This window comes from Orcinus orca, chromosome 1 (assembly GCF_937001465.1).
Source record: "Orcinus orca chromosome 1, mOrcOrc1.1, whole genome shotgun sequence".
Lineage (NCBI taxonomy): Eukaryota > Metazoa > Chordata > Mammalia > Artiodactyla > Delphinidae > Orcinus > Orcinus orca.
The window spans coordinates 95,414,850-95,432,486 of record NC_064559.1 but is presented as its reverse complement, the minus strand read 5'-3'; the positions used below and the strand labels follow the sequence as shown (position 1 = coordinate 95,432,486).

The following is a 17,637-nucleotide window of genomic DNA, read 5'->3' as shown; positions in this document are numbered from 1 at the left end:
AGCCCCTGTGGCGCGCTCCGTTTCTGTTGTTCTCTTGCCCGCCTCCTACCCACCGCCCCCAGTAACAACCCATTGCTTGGCCTGACCACCTTGCCGCACAGCACACCAGTCTGGGGCGCTCACCCGCCACCCCACCGCGAAGGGGTCCTCTCCCACCATCTTCCACGCCCCACAGCCCGTTCACACACCCCGCCCTTCCCCCCAGCCCGGAGGCTCGGACCCCTCTCCCCGCCACCTGCCCCTTGTATCCCAGGCCCGACTGTCAAATGTCCTGCCCGGAAGTCTCACTTCTGCCAGCGCTCCTCAGACTCACTCCTACTCCAGGCCCACCCCGCCCCCTGATCTGACCCACCCGCACACACGTGCCGGGCCAGGTGCCCCCACCACACCAAGCTTCTGCTGAGCCCCTGCCTGAGCGGCCAGCCGCTCTCCCGGGCCAGGTCCCCGCCAGCCCAACACCTCTCGCTCCTGCCCGCGCTCCAGCCAGACACCCCAGGTCCTTCCTCGCACCTCCCAGCACGCGGCCCACCGCCGCCCTCTCTCCATGGGCTCGTTCTGCTCCGTTCCCTAGCCCGCGTGGGGTGGCCACCGACCACGGCCACAAACACCTTCATCCCACACTGTCAGCCACCCCCAAGGCACCGGCAAGGGCGTTCAGGAAACCTGCTGCGGTGTTGCGAAGCACCCGTCTGCCCACCGGTGCTCCTTTCCACAGGGGATCCGGCGCTGTCAGAAGGCACCGCGTGTGACAGCGCCGTCGGTGCCGCCGCCGCTGTCGCCGTGGGGGAGAAGCAGTGCTGCTGGAGAGTCCAAACACCGGCGGGGGCGTTTGCTCGTGGCCACAGCCTCGGCGGGGAGAGGCGCCGCCCCGGCCATTCGTGTTTGGGGCTGAGGCAAGCGTGTGAAAACGAAGACACGGGACGTCGAAGGCCTCGAGTGGGCGCGCGCCAGTGCGGCCAAAAGGTCTGGCCGGGCAGGGAGGGTGGACGTTGCCTGGCAGGGCTTGGGCTGCAGGTGCAGGGCACCGGGCGGCTGTTGTCGGGCAGGGCGCGACGCCGAGGCCGCGGAGCAAGCGTGGCCTAAAAGTGGGATGTGGACGGTGTGAGGTAGAGAGGAAGAAGAAAGGCTTCCCTGACCGGGAATCGAACCCGGGCCGCGGCGGTGAGAGCGCCGAATCCTAACCACTAGACCACCAGGGAGCGTCGGGCTCTACCACGGCTCCTGCTCGACCCATAGCAGCCGCTCGGCGCCACCTTGGCGCCAAGACCCGGCCTTTCCAAGTGCAGCCACACGCCGCCCCTGGCAATCCACGTGTCCTCCCGTCCTTCCTGCTCGCAGCACCCTCAGAACACTGCGCGCCTGCTTCTTGCACACACAAGAAGAGCCGCTAGGGCCACCGAGCTCCCTGCTCCCAGCTCTCCCTCACAGGGCCCCGGCCGGCCGGCCGGCCGCCCGCGCAGCGCGGCAAAAGGTCAGCCCGCTGCGTTGGCCGGGAATCGAACCCGGGTCAACTGCTTGGAAGGCAGCTATGCTCACCACTATACCACCAACGCTGCACAGCCCGGGCCGCCCCGAGACGCCGGCACCGGGCTCGCCCGAGCGCACTCTCGTCGCCGCTTCCTCCTCCCCCTCCTCCTCCTCCTCCTCCTCCTCCTCCGACTCCTTCTCTTCCGACTCCTCCTCCTTCTCTTCCTCCTTCTGCTCCCCTTTCTCTTCCTCGTCCTCCTCCTCCTCCTCAGCCGCCGCCGCCGCCGCTTGGAGCAGCCCTGCCCCGACGCCACGCCGGCCCGCAGCTCTGTGACGTCACAGACGCCACCAAGGCCCCCCGGCGCCCCACCCGCGCCAGCCCCACGAAGCTGCCCTAGACCACCCGCCCGATCGCCTCAGGGTGGCGCTCTCGCTGCCTTGCTGCTCCAGGTCCCTCGGCTCCACGCCGCGGCCCGCCCCCGCCCCCGGCGCACGCATCTTCCAGCACCCCGGCTCGCCAAAGCCCTTCTCCACCCGGCGCCTGGCCAGGCCACTTCCCGCACCGACAGGGGACGGCACTCATCCGCCTCCCACCCGTCCCGGCAGCTGGGCACCTATGCAGCTGTGCATAGCTGCGCAGCCTTGCGTCGCGACGCAAGGAGCCCACGGAGACAGCCACTTTGGGCGGGCCGCAACGTCATCGAGAGCTTGTGGTGTCCAGAGGAGGCCGTCGCTCGGCCGTGGCGACTGAGTGCCCGGCGACGAGGAAGGGCTGGAGGGCTGGAGGGGGTCGAGGGTGGGCAGGCTGGGCACGCGCTGGGGCCCTGCGCCTCGCTGGAGGACGGAGGGCACAGGGCGGACAAGCAGGGTCCTTGGGAGATAGGCGGCGGGACAGAGAGCGGCGCCAGCCACCAAAAGGGGGCGTGTTGCCTCCCCGTCGGGGAATCGAACCCCGGTCTCCCGCGTGACAGGCGGGGATACTCACCACTATACTAACGAGGACGGCGGCCACCGCCCCCGCGCCCGGACGCTCTCGGGCTGCCGGCCGACGCCTCCCCCCGCCCTCCGGCCCCGGCCCACCACGGGCGCCCGGCACGTGCCCGAGCCGACCCAACGCCACACCAACCGCGTCCTCCAAAGCAGCAGCCCCCGACCCGACAGGGACCCGGACCCAAGTGGCGCTGAAAGCTCCCAGTGCGCGCTGCCTATTGCCTCCGACGCGGGGATCGCGCCGGGAGGAGGGGGCCCGAGACCGAAAGCAAGGCTGCGAGGAGGGGGTGGGTGCGCGCCTGGCCACGGCCGGCGAGGAGAGGCGCGGGTGGGGGCCGGCGGCAGGGGCTGGCAAGACGCGGCCCGGCTCCGTCCGGGGCCAGGGCTGGGCGAGGGCGCCAGCGCGGCGGAGCCAGGCGCGTCGTCTGGCCTTGCTCCCCGTCGGCCGCCGCGCGCCCGCTCCGTCGCTCCCCCACACGGCCGCGCGCCTGGCGCGGAGCACCGCGTCCCGCCAAGGGCACCGGGCTGCGCGTCGCGTCGGGTCCCAGCCAGCCGAGCGGCCACGCGCACGCCCAGGCCCGCCGTCAGGATGGCCGAGCGGTCTAAGGCGCTGCGTTCAGGTCGCAGTCTCCCCTGGAGGCGTGGGTTCGAATCCCACTCCTGACAAGCCAGCCTTTTGGCCCGCCCGACAAACGCACCCGGCCCTATGGCAGCGCTTTACTGCCTTCCAGTCCGTTCGCGCCTTGCACTCTTGCCGCCTCTCCAAACTGCGGCCCGGACATGCACGCCTCTCAGACGCGGGACCTTCTCAGCCACGGCCGCGGGCCTGGCAGAAACGGCCCGCTACGAACCCCTCCGGCCACGGGCTTTCCGGACAAACGCCCTCCCCGCCAGCTCCTACGCCCCTTCCTACCTGCACCCACACCAGGAAGCCCTTCAGTCCTTCGCAGCACATCTTTCCTCACCTGCTGGCGGCTGCTGCTGCTGCTGCTGGTCTTCCTGCCTGCCTGCCTGCCTTCGCCCCTCCCCCCCACGGCCTCTCCCCCGCTCCACCCCGCCCCCACCGCCACACGCAGAACGGCCGCGTGTGGAAAGCCCTCCACGCCTCGTCCGCCCTCCGACTTCTGCCTGGTGAACAGCGGACTCGTTCTCACAGCCTTTCTTCCACTTCCGCCAGCAGCAGCTCTCCCTCTTTCCAACATCCTGTCCTTCCCGCCAGACCCAACGGCCTGCCTGCCCATTCCATTCCCTCCACAGCCACAGCGAGGTGGCCGCCGACAGCGTCTTGCCGGCCTGTGGTGCGTGCCCTCGGTGCTTTTTCGCCTTGGGACCCTGGCCGGACCACACCTGCCTGCCTGCCTGCCTGCGTCGGAGCCGGGCGGCGGCTGAGAGGAACGTCGGTGCTCAGCCGCAGCGGCCACGCCTCGCCTGCCCTGACCGGGATTCGGGCGCGGGCCAGGCCGGTTCGCCTCCTGGCTTCGCCTGGCGACACCGACAGTCAATCGGCTCCGTGGACGGCAGAGAAAGCGCAGGACGGGCCGAGCCCGTGGACGGCAGAGAAAGCGCAGGACGGGCCGAGCCCGCCTGCGTCCCTCCATCCTTCGGTGCTTCCGACCGCCTCGCGCCCTGGGGTCGCCAGAGTGCCCGGAGCCTCTCATTCAGGTGGCCCGTCGGCCTCTTGCTCAAATGGAGCCCATGCCCACGGGGCGACCAGTGACCAGGGTCCGGCGGTTGGCGGCGAGCGCCGCTGGGGCAGCGTTGGGCGCCGCTGGGGCAGCGGCGGGCACCGGCGGCCATCGGTGCATGCATGGGTGGTTCAGTGGTAGAATTCTCGCCTGCCACGCGGGAGGCCCGGGTTCGATTCCCGGCCCATGCAGACGCAGCGTCCCCTTTTGGTGCCCGCAGCCCCAAAGCGGAGCTGGGTTTCCCAGTTGCCACACTCAAGGCACCGGTCCTGCAACAGCTCGCTCACCACCGCACCTTCCGGCCCCTGTCCTTCCCACGCAGACGCCCCCACCCCACACACACCCGGGAGCCAGGCCTCCAGGACCTGACACCTCGCGGGCTCAGCCACTCTTTCGCCCAGACCCCTTCCTTGTCCTTGTTCTCTTCCTGACCCCGACCCCCCTTGTGTCCCGCTTGTCACTGTAAGGAACACCCCACACTGGCACCCGCACAGCCCAACCTCTTCACCTTTCGCCACGTGTCCAAGCTCTCTGCCTCACTCTGCCCTCACTCCGAAAATTATACTATCTTTGCACAACCAGCAGCAAGCAAGTCGCCACCTCTGGGAGCGATACATCCCAGTTTCCTAGAGTCCCAAAAGCGCTCACTTGCACGAGGAGTTCCAAAGAAGTCCACACTATCATCGCAGACTACACTCTAGATTCACGTTTTGACCCTCAACAGAAACACGTTTCCAACACCGGCCCGCTCCTCCACCGCTACTGCCACCAGCACCATCAGCACGACAAACACCACCCCCTCCCCTGAACCTCTGCTCCCACCAACAGCATCAGCCCTCGGGACAGCACCCCCCAGCACCACCACCTCAGCCTCCTGCCTATTCCCACAAACACCCTCCTCCCACCTCCTATCTCGCCACTTCCCCCCCCCGCCCCGATCCTTTCCAAATCCTACGTTGTCAAGGATCCTGCCCTTGCCTCTGTCCCGTTGCCCTCTTGTTTTCCCCTTCGTCTTCTTCTCCTTTTCGTAGCAGTATGGTTGGTTTAAACTTTGTGTTACTTTCAGGTGTACAGCAAAGTGATTCAGTTATATGTCCTTTTCCAGGTTATTTTCCGTTATACGTTATCACGACACATGAATACAGTTCCCTGTGCTGTACGGTAAATCCTTGTTGCTTGTGTGCTTTATGTATAGTATTTCCTCTCTGTTAATCACAGCTCCGGAATTTCCCCTGCCCTACACTTTCCCCTTGGGTAACGAACAGTGTGTTTTCTATGTCTGTGTGTCTCTCTCTTTGGCACATACGTTCGTTTGTAGTACGCTTTAGAGTCCCCGTATCTTTGTGCTTCTCTGCCTGACTTACGTCGCTAAGTGTAATATACTCTAGGTCCCTCCTTCTTGGTGCAAATGGCAGTATCTCACTCTTTTGTATGGCTGAGTAATATTCCACAGTACATATATATCACGTCTTCCCGTGCCAGCCATCGGCTGATGGGCACTTGGGTTTTGTCCATGTCTTGGCTGTGGCCCGTAGTGCTGCCGTGAACATGGGGGTGCATGGATCTCTTCAAATGACAGTTTCTCTCCTCTGCCGATGTGTACCCGCGATGGGGATTGCTGGATCATATGAGAGCCCCTATTTCACCTATTTCTTTAGTGTGTTGTTTTTATTTATGCATTTAATATTTATTTATTCATTTACTTACTTACTTATAAGAACGACTAGCTGTAATTTTGGAAGAAAAGTTGATTAACAATATTGAGTTAGTTTCAGGTGCACAGCAAAGCAGATACTGTTTCCCATGTCTAATAACGTTTCAGATTGCTTTCCATGATAGCTTACTACACGATATTGAATATCATTCCCTGTGTTATACTGGAAATCCTTGTTGCTTATGTGTTTTTTTTTTTTTTGCAGTACGCGGGCCTCTCACTGCTGTGGCCTCTCCCGTTGCGGAGCACAGGCTCCGGACGCGCAGGCTCAGCGGCCATGGCTCACGGGCCCAGCCGCTCCGCGGCATGTGGGATCTTCCCGGAGCGGGGCACGAACCCGTGTCCCCTGCATCGGCAGGCGGACTCTCAACCACTGCGCCACCAGGGAAGCCCCCTGCTTATGTCTTTTATATGAAGTACGGTGTATCTGTTCATCGCAGCTCCTAATTTATGTCTCCACCCCTGCCTTTCTCCTCGGGTAACCATCAGTGTGTTTTCTCTGTCTGGGAGTCTGTTTCTCTTTTGCACATACATTCTTTTCTATTACGTTTTAGATTCCACGTATCTTTGTGCTTCTCTGTCAGACTTACTTCACCAAGTGTAATGGTCTCTAGGACCATCCTTATTGTGGCAAATGGCAATATTTCATTTTCTGAAATGGCTGAGTAATACTCCACAGTACATATATACCACATCCTTTTCTCTCAGCCGACTGCTGATGGGCACATGGGTTTTTTCTGTGTCTTGGCTGTGGCACGTAGCGCAGCTACAAACACGGGGGTGCGTGGATCTCTCCAAACAACAGTTTTTCTCTTTGGCGGCTGTGTACCCACGACGGGGATTGCTGGATCATCTGATGGCTCAGTTCCTCCTATTTATTTATTTATATATTTATTTATTTACTTACTTACTTTTAAGGACTAGTACTTGTGGTTTAGGAAGAAGAGTTGATTAACCACATTGAGTTAGTTTCAGGTGTACAGCAAAGGGGATACTGTTTTCCATGTCTAATATTGTTTCAGATTGATTTCCAGTATAGGTTATTGCAGGATATTGAATATCATTCCCTGTGTTATTCTGTAAATCCTTGCTGCTTATCTCCTTTATATGAAGTACTGTGTATCGGTTCATCGAGCTCCTAATTTATCCCTCCACCCCTCCTTTTTCCCTCGGGTAACCATCACTGTGTTTTCCAGGTCTGTGAGCCTGTTTCTGTTTCGCACACAGATTCAGTGGTAGTACTTTTGAGATTCCACGTATCTTTGTGTTTCTCTGTCGGACATACTTCACGAAGCGTAATATTCTCGGGGAGCAGTCTTGTGGCAGCAAATGGCAATAGTTCATTCTTTTTTATTGACGGCTGAGTGATAGCTCGTACTACATAGATACGACCTCTTCTTGTACTGGCCACCCGTTGACGGGCACTTGGGTTTTTTCCACGTCTTGGCTAGTGCAAATAGTGCCGCTGTGAACATGGAGGTGCTTGTGCCTTTCTGAACTCTTGTTTCGCCATTTCCGGCTACGCACCCAGGAGTGGGATTGCTGGATCAGACGGGACCTCTCCCTTGGCCTCTTTCAACCTCAACCCCTCCTCCCCCGACCCCCGCCACCACACACACCTGAGACTGGATGGTTTCTCCCGATGAGAGGTGATGTGTGTCTCTGGGGCAGTAGAATGCCCCCACCCGATTCGGACCCCGCCTAGCCCCTGTGGCGCGCTCCGTTTCTGTTGTTCTCTTGCCCGCCTCCTACCCACCGCCCCCAGTAACAACCCATTGCTTGGCCTGACCACCTTGCCGCACAGCACACCAGTCTGGGGCGCTCACCCGCCACCCCACCGCGAAGGGGTCCTCTCCCACCATCTTCCACGCCCCACAGCCCGTTCACACACCCCGCCCTTCCCCCCAGCCCGGAGGCTCGGACCCCTCTCCCCGCCACCTGCCCCTTGTATCCCAGGCCCGACTGTCAAATGTCCTGCCCGGAAGTCTCACTTCTGCCAGCGCTCCTCAGACTCACTCCTACTCCAGGCCCACCCCGCCCCCTGATCTGACCCACCCGCACACACGTGCCGGGCCAGGTGCCCCCACCACACCAAGCTTCTGCTGAGCCCCTGCCTGAGCGGCCAGCCGCTCTCCCGGGCCAGGTCCCCGCCAGCCCAACACCTCTCGCTCCTGCCCGCGCTCCAGCCAGACACCCCAGGTCCTTCCTCGCACCTCCCAGCACGCGGCCCACCGCCGCCCTCTCTCCATGGGCTCGTTCTGCTCCGTTCCCTAGCCCGCGTGGGGTGGCCACCGACCACGGCCACAAACACCTTCATCCCACACTGTCAGCCACCCCCAAGGCACCGGCAAGGGCGTTCAGGAAACCTGCTGCGGTGTTGCGAAGCACCCGTCTGCCCACCGGTGCTCCTTTCCACAGGGGATCCGGCGCTGTCAGAAGGCACCGCGTGTGACAGCGCCGTCGGTGCCGCCGCCGCTGTCGCCGTGGGGGAGAAGCAGTGCTGCTGGAGAGTCCAAACACCGGCGGGGGCGTTTGCTCGTGGCCACAGCCTCGGCGGGGAGAGGCGCCGCCCCGGCCATTCGTGTTTGGGGCTGAGGCAAGCGTGTGAAAACGAAGACACGGGACGTCGAAGGCCTCGAGTGGGCGCGCGCCAGTGCGGCCAAAAGGTCTGGCCGGGCAGGGAGGGTGGACGTTGCCTGGCAGGGCTTGGGCTGCAGGTGCAGGGCACCGGGCGGCTGTTGTCGGGCAGGGCGCGACGCCGAGGCCGCGGAGCAAGCGTGGCCTAAAAGTGGGATGTGGACGGTGTGAGGTAGAGAGGAAGAAGAAAGGCTTCCCTGACCGGGAATCGAACCCGGGCCGCGGCGGTGAGAGCGCCGAATCCTAACCACTAGACCACCAGGGAGCGTCGGGCTCTACCACGGCTCCTGCTCGACCCATAGCAGCCGCTCGGCGCCACCTTGGCGCCAAGACCCGGCCTTTCCAAGTGCAGCCACACGCCGCCCCTGGCAATCCACGTGTCCTCCCGTCCTTCCTGCTCGCAGCACCCTCAGAACACTGCGCGCCTGCTTCTCGCACACACAAGAAGAGCCGCTAGGGCCACCGGGCTCCCTGCTCCCAGCTCTCCCTCACAGGGCCCCGGCCGGCCGGCCGGCCGCCCGCGCAGCGCGGCAAAAGGTCAGCCCGCTGCGTTGGCCGGGAATCGAACCCGGGTCAACTGCTTGGAAGGCAGCTATGCTCACCACTATACCACCAACGCTGCACAGCCCGGGCCGCCCCGAGACGCCGGCACCGGGCTCGCCCGAGCGCACTCTCGTCGCCGCTTCCTCCTCCCCCTCCTCCTCCTCCTCCTCCTCCTCCTCCGACTCCTTCTCTTCCGACTCCTCCTCCTTCTCTTCCTCCTTCTGCTCCCCTTTCTCTTCCTCGTCCTCCTCCTCCTCCTCAGCCGCCGCCGCCGCCGCTTGGAGCAGCCCTGCCCCGACGCCACGCCGGCCCGCAGCTCTGTGACGTCACAGACGCCACCAAGGCCCCCCGGCGCCCCACCCGCGCCAGCCCCACGAAGCTGCCCTAGACCACCCGCCCGATCGCCTCAGGGTGGCGCTCTCGCTGCCTTGCTGCTCCAGGTCCCTCGGCTCCACGCCGCGGCCCGCCCCCGCCCCCGGCGCACGCATCTTCCAGCACCCCGGCTCGCCAAAGCCCTTCTCCACCCGGCGCCTGGCCAGGCCACTTCCCGCACCGACAGGGGACGGCACTCATCCGCCTCCCACCCGTCCCGGCAGCTGGGCACCTATGCAGCTGTGCATAGCTGCGCAGCCTTGCGTCGCGACGCAAGGAGCCCACGGAGACAGCCACTTTGGGCGGGCCGCAACGTCATCGAGAGCTTGTGGTGTCCAGAGGAGGCCGTCGCTCGGCCGTGGCGACTGAGTGCCCGGCGACGAGGAAGGGCTGGAGGGCTGGAGGGGGTCGAGGGTGGGCAGGCTGGGCACGCGCTGGGGCCCTGCGCCTCGCTGGAGGACGGAGGGCACAGGGCGGACAAGCAGGGTCCTTGGGAGATAGGCGGCGGGACAGAGAGCGGCGCCAGCCACCAAAAGGGGGCGTGTTGCCTCCCCGTCGGGGAATCGAACCCCGGTCTCCCGCGTGACAGGCGGGGATACTCACCACTATACTAACGAGGACGGCGGCCACCGCCCCCGCGCCCGGACGCTCTCGGGCTGCCGGCCGACGCCTCCCCCCGCCCTCCGGCCCCGGCCCACCACGGGCGCCCGGCACGTGCCCGAGCCGACCCAACGCCACACCAACCGCGTCCTCCAAAGCAGCAGCCCCCGACCCGACAGGGACCCGGACCCAAGTGGCGCTGAAAGCTCCCAGTGCGCGCTGCCTATTGCCTCCGACGCGGGGATCGCGCCGGGAGGAGGGGGCCCGAGACCGAAAGCAAGGCTGCGAGGAGGGGGTGGGTGCGCGCCTGGCCACGGCCGGCGAGGAGAGGCGCGGGTGGGGGCCGGCGGCAGGGGCTGGCAAGACGCGGCCCGGCTCCGTCCGGGGCCAGGGCTGGGCGAGGGCGCCAGCGCGGCGGAGCCAGGCGCGTCGTCTGGCCTTGCTCCCCGCCGGCCGCCGCGCGCCCGCTCCGTCGCTCCCCCACACGGCCGCGCGCCTGGCGCGGAGCACCGCGTCCCGCCAAGGGCACCGGGCTGCGCGTCGCGTCGGGTCCCAGCCAGCCGAGCGGCCACGCGCACGCCCAGGCCCGCCGTCAGGATGGCCGAGCGGTCTAAGGCGCTGCGTTCAGGTCGCAGTCTCCCCTGGAGGCGTGGGTTCGAATCCCACTCCTGACAAGCCAGCCTTTTGGCCCGCCCGACAAACGCACCCGGCCCTATGGCAGCGCTTTACTGCCTTCCAGTCCGTTCGCGCCTTGCACTCTTGCCGCCTCTCCAAACTGCGGCCCGGACATGCACGCCTCTCAGACGCGGGACCTTCTCAGCCACGGCCGCGGGCCTGGCAGAAACGGCCCGCTACGAACCCCTCCGGCCACGGGCTTTCCGGACAAACGCCCTCCCCGCCAGCTCCTACGCCCCTTCCTACCTGCACCCACACCAGGAAGCCCTTCAGTCCTTCGCAGCACATCTTTCCTCACCTGCTGGCGGCTGCTGCTGCTGCTGCTGGTCTTCCTGCCTGCCTGCCTGCCTTCGCCCCTCCCCCCCACGGCCTCTCCCCCGCTCCACCCCGCCCCCACCGCCACACGCAGAACGGCCGCGTGTGGAAAGCCCTCCACGCCTCGCCCGCCCTCCGACTTCTGCCTGGTGAACAGCGGACTCGTTCTCACAGCCTTTCTTCCACTTCCGCCAGCAGCAGCTCTCCCTCTTTCCAACATCCTGTCCTTCCCGCCAGACCCAACGGCCTGCCTGCCCATTCCATTCCCTCCACAGCCACAGCGAGGTGGCCGCCGACAGCGTCTTGCCGGCCTGTGGTGCGTGCCCTCGGTGCTTTTTCGCCTTGGGACCCTGGCCGGACCACACCTGCCTGCCTGCCTGCCTGCGTCGGAGCCGGGCGGCGGCTGAGAGGAACGTCGGTGCTCAGCCGCAGCGGCCACGCCTCGCCTGCCCTGACCGGGATTCGGGCGCGGGCCAGGCCGGTTCGCCTCCTGGCTTCGCCTGGCGACACCGACAGTCAATCGGCTCCGTGGACGGCAGAGAAAGCGCAGGACGGGCCGAGCCCGTGGACGGCAGAGAAAGCGCAGGACGGGCCGAGCCCGCCTGCGTCCCTCCATCCTTCGGTGCTTCCGACCGCCTCGCGCCCTGGGGTCGCCAGAGTGCCCGGAGCCTCTCATTCAGGTGGCCCGTCGGCCTCTTGCTCAAATGGAGCCCATGCCCACGGGGCGACCAGTGACCAGGGTCCGGCGGTTGGCGGCGAGCGCCGCTGGGGCAGCGTTGGGCGCCGCTGGGGCAGCGGCGGGCACCGGCGGCCATCGGTGCATGGGTGGTTCAGTGGTAGAATTCTCGCCTGCCACGCGGGAGGCCCGGGTTCGATTCCCGGCCCATGCAGACGCAGCGTCCCCTTTTGGTGCCCGCAGCCCCAAAGCGGAGCTGGGTTTCCCAGCTGCCACACTCAAGGCACCGGTCCTGCAACAGCTCGCTCACCACCGCACCTTCCGGCCCCTGTCCTTCCCACGCAGACGCCCCCACCCCACACACACCCGGGAGCCAGGCCTCCAGGACCTGACACCTCGCGGGCTCAGCCACTCTTTCGCCCAGACCCCTTCCTTGTCCTTGTTCTCTTCCTGACCCCGACCCCGCTTGTGTCCCGCTTGTCACTGTAAGGAACACCCCACACTGGCACCCGCACAGCCCAACCTCTTCACCTTTCGCCACGTGTCCAAGCTCTCTGCCTCACTCTGCCCTCACTCCGAAAATTATACTATCTTTGCACAACCAGCAGCAAGCAAGTCGCCACCTCTGGGAGCGATACATCCCAGTTTCCTAGAGTCCCAAAAGCGCTCACTTGCACGAGGAGTTCCAAAGAAGTCCACACTATCATCGCAGACTACACTCTAGATTCACGTTTTGACCCTCAACAGAAACACGTTTCCAACACCGGCCCGCTCCTCCACCGCTACTGCCACCAGCACCATCAGCACGACAAACACCACCCCCTCCCCTGAACCTCTGCTCCCACCAACAGCATCAGCCCTCGGGACAGCACCCCCCAGCACCACCACCTCAGCCTCCTGCCTATTCCCACAAACACCCTCCTCCCACCTCCTATCTCGCCACTTCCCCCCCCCGCCCCGATCCTTTCCAAATCCTACGTTGTCAAGGATCCTGCCCTTGCCTCTGTCCCGTTGCCCTCTTGTTTTCCCCTTCGTCTTCTTCTCCTTTTCGTAGCAGTATGGTTGGTTTAAACTTTGTGTTACTTTCAGGTGTACAGCAAAGTGATTCAGTTATATGTCCTTTTCCAGGTTATTTTCCGTTATACGTTATCACGACACATGAATACAGTTCCCTGTGCTGTACGGTAAATCCTTGTTGCTTGTGTGCTTTATGTATAGTATTTCCTCTCTGTTAATCACAGCTCCGGAATTTCCCCTGCCCTACACTTTCCCCTTGGGTAACGAACAGTGTGTTTTCTATGTCTGTGTGTCTCTCTCTTTGGCACATACGTTCGTTTGTAGTACGCTTTAGAGTCCCCGTATCTTTGTGCTTCTCTGCCTGACTTACGTCGCTAAGTGTAATATACTCTAGGTCCCTCCTTCTTGGTGCAAATGGCAGTATCTCACTCTTTTGTATGGCTGAGTAATATTCCACAGTACATATATATCACGTCTTCCCGTGCCAGCCATCGGCTGATGGGCACTTGGGTTTTGTCCATGTCTTGGCTGTGGCCCGTAGTGCTGCCGTGAACATGGGGGTGCATGGATCTCTTCAAATGACAGTTTCTCTCCTCTGCCGATGTGTACCCGCGATGGGGATTGCTGGATCATATGAGAGCCCCTATTTCACCTATTTCTTTAGTGTGTTGTTTTTATTTATGCATTTAATATTTATTTATTCATTTACTTACTTACTTATAAGAACGACTAGCTGTAATTTTGGAAGAAAAGTTGATTAACAATATTGAGTTAGTTTCAGGTGCACAGCAAAGCAGATACTGTTTCCCATGTCTAATAACGTTTCAGATTGCTTTCCATGATAGCTTACTACACGATATTGAATATCATTCCCTGTGTTATACTGGAAATCCTTGTTGCTTATGTGTTTTTTTTTTTTTTGCAGTACGCGGGCCTCTCACTGCTGTGGCCTCTCCCGTTGCGGAGCACCGGCTCCGGACGCGCAGGCTCAGCGGCCATGGCTCACGGGCCCAGCCGCTCCGCGGCATGTGGGATCTTCCCGGAGCGGGGCACGAACCCGTGTCCCCTGCATCGGCAGGCGGACTCTCAACCACTGCGCCACCAGGGAAGCCCCCTGCTTATGTCTTTTATATGAAGTACGGTGTATCTGTTCATCGCAGCTCCTAATTTATGTCTCCACCCCTGCCTTTCTCCTCGGGTAACCATCAGTGTGTTTTCTCTGTCTGGGAGTCTGTTTCTCTTTTGCACATACATTCTTTTCTATTACGTTTTAGATTCCACGTATCTTTGTGCTTCTCTGTCAGACTTACTTCACCAAGTGTAATGGTCTCTAGGACCATCCTTATTGTGGCAAATGGCAATATTTCATTTTCTGAAATGGCTGAGTAATACTCCACAGTACATATATACCACATCCTTTTCTCTCAGCCGACTGCTGATGGGCACATGGGTTTTTTCTGTGTCTTGGCTGTGGCACGTAGCGCAGCTACAAACACGGGGGTGCGTGGATCTCTCCAAACAACAGTTTTTCTCTTTGGCGGCTGTGTACCCACGACGGGGATTGCTGGATCATCTGATGGCTCAGTTCCTCCTATTTATTTATTTATATATTTATTTATTTACTTACTTACTTTTAAGGACTAGTACTTGTGGTTTAGGAAGAAGAGTTGATTAACCACATTGAGTTAGTTTCAGGTGTACAGCAAAGGGGATACTGTTTTCCATGTCTAATATTGTTTCAGATTGATTTCCAGTATAGGTTATTGCAGGATATTGAATATCATTCCCTGTGTTATTCTGTAAATCCTTGCTGCTTATCTCCTTTATATGAAGTACTGTGTATCGGTTCATCGAGCTCCTAATTTATCCCTCCACCCCTCCTTTTTCCCTCGGGTAACCATCACTGTGTTTTCCAGGTCTGTGAGCCTGTTTCTGTTTCGCACACAGATTCAGTGGTAGTACTTTTGAGATTCCACGTATCTTTGTGTTTCTCTGTCGGACATACTTCACGAAGCGTAATATTCTCGGGGAGCAGTCTTGTGGCAGCAAATGGCAATAGTTCATTCTTTTTTATTGACGGCTGAGTGATAGCTCGTACTACATAGATACGACCTCTTCTTGTACTGGCCACCCGTTGACGGGCACTTGGGTTTTTTCCACGTCTTGGCTAGTGCAAATAGTGCCGCTGTGAACATGGAGGTGCTTGTGCCTTTCTGAACTCTTGTTTCGCCATTTCCGGCTACGCACCCAGGAGTGGGATTGCTGGATCAGACGGGACCTCTCCCTTGGCCTCTTTCAACCTCAACCCCTCCTCCCCCGACCCCCGCCACCACACACACCTGAGACTGGATGGTTTCTCCCGATGAGAGGTGATGTGTGTCTCTGGGGCAGTAGAATGCCCCCACCCGATTCGGACCCCGCCTAGCCCCTGTGGCGCGCTCCGTTTCTGTTGTTCTCTTGCCCGCCTCCTACCCACCGCCCCCAGTAACAACCCATTGCTTGGCCTGACCACCTTGCCGCACAGCACACCAGTCTGGGGCGCTCACCCGCCACCCCACCGCGAAGGGGTCCTCTCCCACCATCTTCCACGCCCCACAGCCCGTTCACACACCCCGCCCTTCCCCCCAGCCCGGAGGCTCGGACCCCTCTCCCCGCCACCTGCCCCTTGTATCCCAGGCCCGACTGTCAAATGTCCTGCCCGGAAGTCTCACTTCTGCCAGCGCTCCTCAGACTCACTCCTACTCCAGGCCCACCCCGCCCCCTGATCTGACCCACCCGCACACACGTGCCGGGCCAGGTGCCCCCACCACACCAAGCTTCTGCTGAGCCCCTGCCTGAGCGGCCAGCCGCTCTCCCGGGCCAGGTCCCCGCCAGCCCAACACCTCTCGCTCCTGCCCGCGCTCCAGCCAGACACCCCAGGTCCTTCCTCGCACCTCCCAGCACGCGGCCCACCGCCGCCCTCTCTCCATGGGCTCGTTCTGCTCCGTTCCCTAGCCCGCGTGGGGTGGCCACCGACCACGGCCACAAACACCTTCATCCCACACTGTCAGCCACCCCCAAGGCACCGGCAAGGGCGTTCAGGAAACCTGCTGCGGTGTTGCGAAGCACCCGTCTGCCCACCGGTGCTCCTTTCCACAGGGGATCCGGCGCTGTCAGAAGGCACCGCGTGTGACAGCGCCGTCGGTGCCGCCGCCGCTGTCGCCGTGGGGGAGAAGCAGTGCTGCTGGAGAGTCCAAACACCGGCGGGGGCGTTTGCTCGTGGCCACAGCCTCGGCGGGGAGAGGCGCCGCCCCGGCCATTCGTGTTTGGGGCTGAGGCAAGCGTGTGAAAACGAAGACACGGGACGTCGAAGGCCTCGAGTGGGCGCGCGCCAGTGCGGCCAAAAGGTCTGGCCGGGCAGGGAGGGTGGACGTTGCCTGGCAGGGCTTGGGCTGCAGGTGCAGGGCACCGGGCGGCTGTTGTCGGGCAGGGCGCGACGCCGAGGCCGCGGAGCAAGCGTGGCCTAAAAGTGGGATGTGGACGGTGTGAGGTAGAGAGGAAGAAGAAAGGCTTCCCTGACCGGGAATCGAACCCGGGCCGCGGCGGTGAGAGCGCCGAATCCTAACCACTAGACCACCAGGGAGCGTCGGGCTCTACCACGGCTCCTGCTCGACCCATAGCAGCCGCTCGGCGCCACCTTGGCGCCAAGACCCGGCCTTTCCAAGTGCAGCCACACGCCGCCCCTGGCAATCCACGTGTCCTCCCGTCCTTCCTGCTCGCAGCACCCTCAGAACACTGCGCGCCTGCTTCTCGCACACACAAGAAGAGCCGCTAGGGCCACCGAGCTCCCTGCTCCCAGCTCTCCCTCACAGGGCCCCGGCCGGCCGGCCGGCCGCCCGCGCAGCGCGGCAAAAGGTCAGCCCGCTGCGTTGGCCGGGAATCGAACCCGGGTCAACTGCTTGGAAGGCAGCTATGCTCACCACTATACCACCAACGCTGCACAGCCCGGGCCGCCCCGAGACGCCGGCACCGGGCTCGCCCGAGCGCACTCTCGTCGCCGCTTCCTCCTCCCCCTCCTCCTCCTCCTCCTCCTCCTCCTCCGACTCCTTCTCTTCCGACTCCTCCTCCTTCTCTTCCTCCTTCTGCTCCCCTTTCTCTTCCTCGTCCTCCTCCTCCTCCTCAGCCGCCGCCGCCGCCGCTTGGAGCAGCCCTGCCCCGACGCCACGCCGGCCCGCAGCTCTGTGACGTCACAGACGCCACCAAGGCCCCCCGGCGCCCCACCCGCGCCAGCCCCACGAAGCTGCCCTAGACCACCCGCCCGATCGCCTCAGGGTGGCGCTCTCGCTGCCTTGCTGCTCCAGGTCCCTCGGCTCCACGCCGCGGCCCGCCCCCGCCCCCGGCGCACGCATCTTCCAGCACCCCGGCTCGCCAAAGCCCTTCTCCACCCGGCGCCTGGCCAGGCCACTTCCCGCACCGACAGGGGACGGCACTCATCCGCCTCCCACCCGTCCCGGCAGCTGGGCACCTATGCAGCTGTGCATAGCTGCGCAGCCTTGCGTCGCGACGCAAGGAGCCCACGGAGACAGCCACTTTGGGCGGGCCGCAACGTCATCGAGAGCTTGTGGTGTCCAGAGGAGGCCGTCGCTCGGCCGTGGCGACTGAGTGCCCGGCGACGAGGAAGGGCTGGAGGGCTGGAGGGGGTCGAGGGTGGGCAGGCTGGGCACGCGCTGGGGCCCTGCGCCTCGCTGGAGGACGGAGGGCACAGGGCGGACAAGCAGGGTCCTTGGGAGATAGGCGGCGGGACAGAGAGCGGCGCCAGCCACCAAAAGGGGGCGTGTTGCCTCCCCGTCGGGGAATCGAACCCCGGTCTCCCGCGTGACAGGCGGGGATACTCACCACTATACTAACGAGGACGGCGGCCACCGCCCCCGCGCCCGGACGCTCTCGGGCTGCCGGCCGACGCCTCC

The 17,637-nt window shown here is 62.9% G+C and overlaps 13 non-coding genes across 13 annotated transcripts; 4 read left to right on the top strand and 9 right to left on the bottom strand.

Annotated features, from left to right (window-relative positions):
* Nucleotides 1-1,127: 1,127 nt before the first annotated feature.
* On the bottom strand, nt 1,128-1,199 carry TRNAE-CUC (transfer RNA glutamic acid (anticodon CUC)). The gene has a single exon. It is a non-coding gene; the product is annotated as a tRNA-Glu (tRNA).
* A 282-nt stretch (nt 1,200-1,481) lies between these two features.
* Nucleotides 1,482-1,553, bottom strand: TRNAG-UCC (transfer RNA glycine (anticodon UCC)). Its single transcript has one exon. It is a non-coding gene; the product is annotated as a tRNA-Gly (tRNA).
* An 844-nt stretch (nt 1,554-2,397) lies between these two features.
* On the bottom strand, nt 2,398-2,469 carry TRNAD-GUC (transfer RNA aspartic acid (anticodon GUC)). The gene has a single exon. It is a non-coding gene; the product is annotated as a tRNA-Asp (tRNA).
* Nucleotides 2,470-3,040: 571 nt separating this feature from the next.
* TRNAL-CAG (transfer RNA leucine (anticodon CAG)) lies at nt 3,041-3,123 on the top strand. Its single transcript has one exon. It is a non-coding gene; the product is annotated as a tRNA-Leu (tRNA).
* A 1,139-nt stretch (nt 3,124-4,262) lies between these two features.
* Nucleotides 4,263-4,333, top strand: TRNAG-GCC (transfer RNA glycine (anticodon GCC)). The gene has a single exon. It is a non-coding gene; the product is annotated as a tRNA-Gly (tRNA).
* A 4,353-nt stretch (nt 4,334-8,686) lies between these two features.
* TRNAE-CUC (transfer RNA glutamic acid (anticodon CUC)) lies at nt 8,687-8,758 on the bottom strand. The gene has a single exon. It is a non-coding gene; the product is annotated as a tRNA-Glu (tRNA).
* A 282-nt stretch (nt 8,759-9,040) lies between these two features.
* Nucleotides 9,041-9,112, bottom strand: TRNAG-UCC (transfer RNA glycine (anticodon UCC)). Its single transcript has one exon. It is a non-coding gene; the product is annotated as a tRNA-Gly (tRNA).
* An 844-nt stretch (nt 9,113-9,956) lies between these two features.
* Nucleotides 9,957-10,028, bottom strand: TRNAD-GUC (transfer RNA aspartic acid (anticodon GUC)). Its single transcript has one exon. It is a non-coding gene; the product is annotated as a tRNA-Asp (tRNA).
* A 571-nt stretch (nt 10,029-10,599) lies between these two features.
* On the top strand, nt 10,600-10,682 carry TRNAL-CAG (transfer RNA leucine (anticodon CAG)). Its single transcript has one exon. It is a non-coding gene; the product is annotated as a tRNA-Leu (tRNA).
* A 1,135-nt stretch (nt 10,683-11,817) lies between these two features.
* Nucleotides 11,818-11,888, top strand: TRNAG-GCC (transfer RNA glycine (anticodon GCC)). The gene has a single exon. It is a non-coding gene; the product is annotated as a tRNA-Gly (tRNA).
* A 4,353-nt stretch (nt 11,889-16,241) lies between these two features.
* Nucleotides 16,242-16,313, bottom strand: TRNAE-CUC (transfer RNA glutamic acid (anticodon CUC)). The gene has a single exon. It is a non-coding gene; the product is annotated as a tRNA-Glu (tRNA).
* A 282-nt stretch (nt 16,314-16,595) lies between these two features.
* Nucleotides 16,596-16,667, bottom strand: TRNAG-UCC (transfer RNA glycine (anticodon UCC)). Its single transcript has one exon. It is a non-coding gene; the product is annotated as a tRNA-Gly (tRNA).
* Nucleotides 16,668-17,511: 844 nt separating this feature from the next.
* On the bottom strand, nt 17,512-17,583 carry TRNAD-GUC (transfer RNA aspartic acid (anticodon GUC)). Its single transcript has one exon. It is a non-coding gene; the product is annotated as a tRNA-Asp (tRNA).
* Between the last annotated feature and the right edge of the window lie 54 nt (nt 17,584-17,637).